General features: G+C 34.8%; 1 pseudogene; it reads left to right on the top strand.

Annotated features, from left to right (window-relative positions):
• Positions 1–182: 182 nt before the first annotated feature.
• Positions 183–7,000, top strand: LOC106744911 (annotated as a pseudogene).
• The last annotated feature ends 25 nt before the right edge of the window (positions 7,001–7,025 follow it).

Here is a 7,025-nt window from a genome sequence, read left to right as displayed (position 1 = left end):
ACTGGAGAAAAATTTACATGATATCGCACTTTTATTTGCGATTAGGCAGATGGGTAACCCCTTGTTGGATGTAGTCAATACTTGTTAGCCAACCGCATTTCAAACTGGTTTGGCCTTAATGGACCATCTTATGCCTTGGATACGGCTTGCAGTTCAAGCTATTACGCCATGGCAGAAGCTTACAGAATGATACAAAGTAGAGAATGCGACGCGGCTATCGTGGGGGGCTCCAACGTATGTCTGCATCCCAACATTTTGATTCATATTTTTCAACTCGGTAAAGTTATACTTAAGAACCTGTTTGTTCATTTGCATATTATATTATAACGGTAAGAACTCTTGACATTGCTGTTATTATCAATCAATTCAACAATTTAAGGTGTTCTCTCCAGTGATGGTTATTGCAAGCCATTTGATGCTTCTGGTACTGGTTATATGCGCAGTGAAGCTATTGCGATATTGTATTCAATATTGTATTGCCTTCAAAAGGCAAAGAATGCGAGAAGAATCTTTGCTACCTACGTCTACGCTAAAACCAACTGTGATGGCTTTAAGCATGAAGGCATTACATATCCCTCTTACAACATGCAGAAGGAGTTATTACAAAAATTTTATGATGATTGCGGTGTTACACCCGAAATGTTCTCCTACATGGAGGCCCGTGCAACTGGTACTCCGGTAGAAGATCCGGTAGAAGTAGACGCTATCTATTAAGCATTATGCTTAAAAAGGACCAGTCCTTTAATAACGGGCTTGGTGAAATCAAATCTTGGCCATTCGGAGCCTTGCAGTGATCTTTGTCAAGTGGCAAATGTATGTGAATATATTTGTTTTTAAGGTGCATTTAAAAGTTAAACTACGTGTATATAATAATATTTAAAATATATTTTTAAACTTAATTAATCCATAGTTATGGTTCTGTTGTTTCTGTTATAATTAAAATATCGAAACGGTTTGAAGGTGTTAATAACAATGTTACGTAATGCCATGGAAGAAGATATAATTGCACCAACTATACACTTTAAAACACCGCGAAAAGCACATACTTGAAGGTAGATTAACCTTTTGCACTCGAAGTTTTTTTTCATTCATATTACCAGAAACTCGAAGCAATTTCAGTGGAAAGGTCATACTCACATATAAGTAAATGATATGCGCATTAAAAGAAAAGTTATTGTTGTATGTTATTGATTTTTTTATTTTGTTAATTTGTTAATAGTTGTTAATAGTTTGTTTTAAGGTTGAAGACAAATTTTAAATGGCTCCGCTCTGGAGCCCTCGAGTGCAAAGGGTTAAAAATCGTCACAGAACCTACTTCTTGGGAAAGTGGTTACGTTGATGTCAATTCTTTTGGATTTGGTGGTGCAAATTGTCACGTACTGTTGTAATGGAATCCTAAAAATAAAATCAACACCGGAGAAACGGACGACTTGCCAAGACTTGTATTTGTATCTGGTCGTACTGAGCAGGCTGTAGAAACTCTTCAAATAATGTAAGTTTGACTAACTATTTTACATTCTTATTTTGCGCACTTAAACTTAAAGAAAAAAACGAAGGGAGAATTATTTAACGATATTAACATTTTATGTGGATATAAATGTATGCAACATTATCGCGGTAGGTGAAAAGTAGACAGCTGGATTTAGAATATGTCGCTCTTTTACACCGTCTTCATACGGAAGACATAGAGGATCATTTGTACAGAGGATATGTTGTTGTTGGACCTAAATCAACTCGTAATACAATATGCAAAGTTGAAATTGCTTTAATCAAAAGAAATCAATCTGCTTCTTAATTTCTGGAATAGAAACCTTGTGGTGTATCATAGGTAAGAACACTGTAAGCAAAAAATCAGTGTTATTGCAATGATATTCAATAACATGTAATATTTTTAAATATGTCGTATTTAATGTTACATACAACATTATTATGATCAAACTTTGAAACTGATTTGGGGATTTCGATAATGTTGAAATGTGTCATATCGTTGAATATAACGTGGCACTAAGGTTCCTCTATCATTCTCGTAATGTTTTTAAACAGTATTGATGAACCAATGAAATTTAAACATATTATCAATTGTACCTAGAAATATATATAATTATATACCAGGTGTAGAAGTAAGAAACCGCGATTTTTTTGTGAAAATTACACGTCTGTTGTTCGAAAATGATATAGTATATATTATTCAAAATAATGTCCATTGCTATTTATACATTTTTCACAGCTTTCCGGCAGTTTATGAACGCTACACCCAAAAAAACATTTCTTCTTTTGAAGCCAACCAGTTATCGAGCCATTTTCGTACATTTTTATACGAATTGAAGCGTTGTTCAGCGAAATCGCGTCCCATTGATGCGAATAGATAATAATCGAACGGAGCCAAGTCTGGAGAATAAGCCGCATGGGATAGTATTTCCCAACTGAACGCCTCGACCGTTTCCCTGACCCGTTTTGATGTGTGTGATGAGGCATTATCATGGAGCAAAATGACTATGTGTTGCTTTTTTCCACATTCCGGTCGTTTTTCACCAAATGCTCGATTTAAATCGATCATTTGCTTTTGGTAGCAATCAGTGTTAACGGTTTCACCAGGTTTTAGCAGCTCATAATAGATTACACCCTTCTGATCCCACCAAACACAGAGCATTGTCTTCTTTCCAAAGCGATTGCAGTGGATGTCGATGGTTCGCCTGGATTCACCCATGATTTCTGACGCTTAGGATTCTTAACATATATCCATTTTTCATCACCTGTCATGATACAATAGAGAAATGACTTTCTTTTGTATCTGTCTATTAGCAATTCACATGTGGTTTTTCGATTTTTTTGCTGTCTTTCATTCAATTCANCATTCAGTTCATGCGGAACCCATTTTCCCACTTTCTGAATCTTTCCCATGGCTTTTAAACGAATTGAGACAGCTTTCTGCGTCACATTCAATTTATACGCGAGTTCTTGTTGAATTTGAGTATCATCTTCATCCAATAAGGCTTGCAATTCGTTGTCTGCAAACTTTTTTGGGTGGTTTCCCACGCTCTTCGTTTCTTACGTCAAAATCACCACTTTTAAATTTTTTGAACCACTCGAAACACCGTGTTTTACCAAGAACATGTTCACCGTAAGCTTCGACAAGCATTCGATACGATTCTGCAGCAGTTTTCTTCAAATGATAACAAAAAACCAATGCTGTGCGCAAATCGTAGTTCGTAGGCACAAAACTCGACATGTTTAAGGTTATAGAAAAATATACCAGTGTATAGAACTTGGGTTGTTATGTGTNACGCTCTTCGTTTCTCACGTCAAAATCACCACTTTTGAATTTTTTGAACCACTCGAAACAATGTGTTTTACCAAGAGCATGTTCACCGTAAGCTTTGACAAGCATTCGATACGATTCTGCAGCAGTTTTCTTCAAATGATAACAAAAAACCAATGCTTTGCGCAAATCGTAGTTCGTAGGCATGAAACTCGACATGTTTAAGGTTATACAAAAATATACCGGTGTATAGAACTCGGGTTGTTTTGTGTTGAAAATCTTCGTCAGCTGTTAGAGGTAGATGATGGCGTTGCAAAATGCGGTCTTACGGTCCCTAAACTGATGGCTAGCACCATCTATAGGGCAATTCCGGTTTCATACTTCTACACCTGGTATACAAGTAAATATATACAAGTATACACGAGGTCTGCTCAAAAAGTATTGCGAATTTTGAATTTCCGCGGGTTACGAATATTCGATTTTCGATTTTTTTGTGGCGTTATGTTGGTACTCATGTCCCTCACTTATGCCGACAAGTTCGGCCATTTTGAATATTCAGTTTATCTTTGACAGCTGTTTTGCTTGGACGTGTTTTGGCTTGTCTTCGATTTTTGCCTATTCCAAAAAATGGATCAAAGTATCTAACAAAATTAAATGCGAGGACGCATTCCGAATGTTGACTGTGGCATATGGTGAAGCTACTTTGGTCCGAAGCAACGTTTATCGGTGGTACAAAATGTTCTCAGAGGGCCGAGAAGATGGGAACGACGACGAGCCTGCCGGACGCCCGAGCACGTCAACAACAGACGGAAACATTGATGAAGTGAAGAAAATAGTATTGGCCAATCGTCGAATCACCGTTAGAGAAGTTGCTGAGGACCTAAACATATCGATTGGCTAGTGCCATTCGATATTTACTAATGATTTGGGCATGAGACGGGTCGCCGCAAAATTTGTACCAACGCCCCTGATCACACATCGTTGCTTGTGCGCGAACTTTTGGCCAAAAACAACACACTAATGATGCCGCAGCCACCGTATTCCCCAGACCTGGCCCCCTGTGACTTTCTCTTGTTCTCGAAACTGAAGAGGCTCATGAAAGGACAACGCTACTCTACGATTGAGGAGATAAAGACGANTTGAGGAGATAAAAACGATATCGAAGGAGGAGCTGAACAAGATCACAAAAAGTGATTTTTTGAAGTGCTTCGAGGATTGTAAAAACGTTGGCACAAGTGTATAATATCTAATGGGGATTACTTTGAAGAAGACAAAATAGATAGTCATGAATATATAAATAATTTTTGAAAAAACACAAAATTCGCGATACTTTTTGAACAGACCTCGTATTTGGAAACTGGGAACAGGAGTCTTAAGATCATACGAAAAATTTACGCAAGTTAGGTATAAGCAGAAATGCGTCAGCTAAACACACAATACAAACACTTATGTACATATGTTTTATTAATTTTCATATGCAAATTAAAGTAACTTAAAAAATCTGAGAACTAGAANTAAAAACGTTGGCACAAGTGTATAATATCTAATGGGGATTACTTTGAAGAAGACAAAATAGATAGTCATGAATATATAAATAATTTTTGAAAAAACACAAAATTCGCGATACTTTTTGAACAGACCTCGTATTTGGAAACTGGGAACAGGAGTTTTTAGATCATACGAAAAATTTACGCAAGTTAGGTATAAGCAGAAATGCTTCAGCTAAACACACAATACACACACTTATGTACATATGTTTTATTAATTTTCATATGCAAATCAAAGTAATTTAAAAAATCTGAGAACTTGAGAATTTCTCAAATTACCCGAATATTTACATAGCACTAATAACTATTAGGTGTAAAACTTAATTCTCGGCTCTTCTTCAATAAATCCAATTATAGTCATTATCTGTAAAAATTGTTCTAGATTTAATAAATACAATTGATTATTTTAAAGGACGGCAATGTTCCAAATAATACAAATAACACAAACAAAACAAAATAAAAAATCGTTTCGGAGGCAAATTCTAAACGTGGAGCGCAGAAAAGCAAGGCGCAGTTAAAAGAGAACTGCCTATGTTTCAGATAACAAATTCTAATATTTTTGCGATATTCATGATAGAATTATCAAATGAATACTAAAAAAGTATTTGCCACTCCAATTTCTGTATAAACCTGTTTCATGCGTTTAATTTTCATTTGAATTTTAATGGTATATATTTTCTTTATATATGTAATGCAAAAGTAAATGTATAAATTTGAACTATTAAACATTATTCTGAAATTTAAGCTTTCGCGGTGTAGACAAATATTCGATGTGGATTTCGAGTTTGCACCGCTTGGTTTCGAGAATTTGTATGCGACGTTTCGTGAAACAGTTTCAGGTCCATCTTTACCTTGAAGAAGTGAACTGAAACATTACGTAACGTTTAATTGTTACCGTTTGATCTGATACAAGGAGCTCATAATAAGTACTCCATGTTCATCTCACCGTATGCGAAAGAATAGCTTCTTGTTATATTAAGTTTTTATGTTGAAGTCGTCAGTTGCTTATCATTCACACACGATTTTTTTACTTAGAATAATCATATAAAAATATCATAGTAAATCGATTTTTTGTTGTTTGTCACGATTTGCTACAAGAAACTTTTTCTTCATTGTCTCGTCAATAGTGCAAGATAAATGCCAAAAAGTTGTATATAATTCTTGTCAGTAAACTAATGAGGCTTTCTGTGCTTTCCTTTCTTTCGAATTCTTCTCATTACATGCCATGGAAACGGCGATTTAAAACACAACAAATTATTCTGTAAAATCCTTGCGTCAGTAGTGAATATTTGTGTTGAGTGTTAATCAAGAGGTGGGATTTTCTACACAATCTTTGCGTTTGTATTGAAACTTGTAATTCTTCCTCTTCAATTATCTCAGATCGTTCAGCGCGTGGTCGATCGTTCACTTCGGAGTTTCCATTTTTTAATTTTGCAAATTAATCTTGGCTTTCCTGCTACAATATTGACACTATACGTCTCATGAATAATTCTTGTTAGTTCAGCTTGTTTTATCGCGATCAAAATAATGAAGCATGAAATAGTTACTATGTACCTTTTTGGTGTGCGCATTTGTTGAATTGAAAATATGACTAATTGTTAGGCAGTAAACTGTCATATTGCTGTTAGAACTCATCTTACTCAACCTTATTAATAATATAACAATTAGCCTAATATATCTTAACGCATAATTGTTAGAAACATTTAAAATCAGCGGCGGGAACTTAATTATAATATTTTAAAGTCATTTTGGTCTTTTTAGTAAAATTATGTCTTTTCAAATATAAATTAATTGTTTAAGTAATGCTGCATATAAAAAAATTGAAATAAAATAATAGAGAATTACATATATCATAAGACGTTTTATATCTTTTTGCGGTATTGCTTATTATAAATGATATATATTATCTTGTATACATGATGCTCACATTTATATATTTGTTTACCATTTTTTTTACTATCTTGTGTGTTATTTCAGCGAACTATAAGTAATACTACTATAAGTTATATAGTAACTATGCAATATAGAAAGCAGAAAATGATTCTATTCTACGTGAGAGTCCCTCCAGAGGAGGACATTGCGATCTCTGGTATTTCAGGACGGTTTCCCTATTCTGATAATATGAAGCAACTACAAAAAAATCTTTTAAATAAAATGGACCTAGATTCCAATGATAGTCGACGATGGAGTAATGGTAATATAAAACCACTATTCGCATA

The sequence above is a fragment of the Dinoponera quadriceps genome, unplaced genomic scaffold (genome assembly GCF_001313825.1).
Source record: "Dinoponera quadriceps isolate SergipeBrazil2010 unplaced genomic scaffold, ASM131382v1 scaffold1571, whole genome shotgun sequence".
Classification (NCBI taxonomy): Eukaryota; Metazoa; Arthropoda; class Insecta; order Hymenoptera; family Formicidae; genus Dinoponera; species Dinoponera quadriceps.
This window is presented reverse-complemented; position numbering and strand designations above follow the sequence as displayed.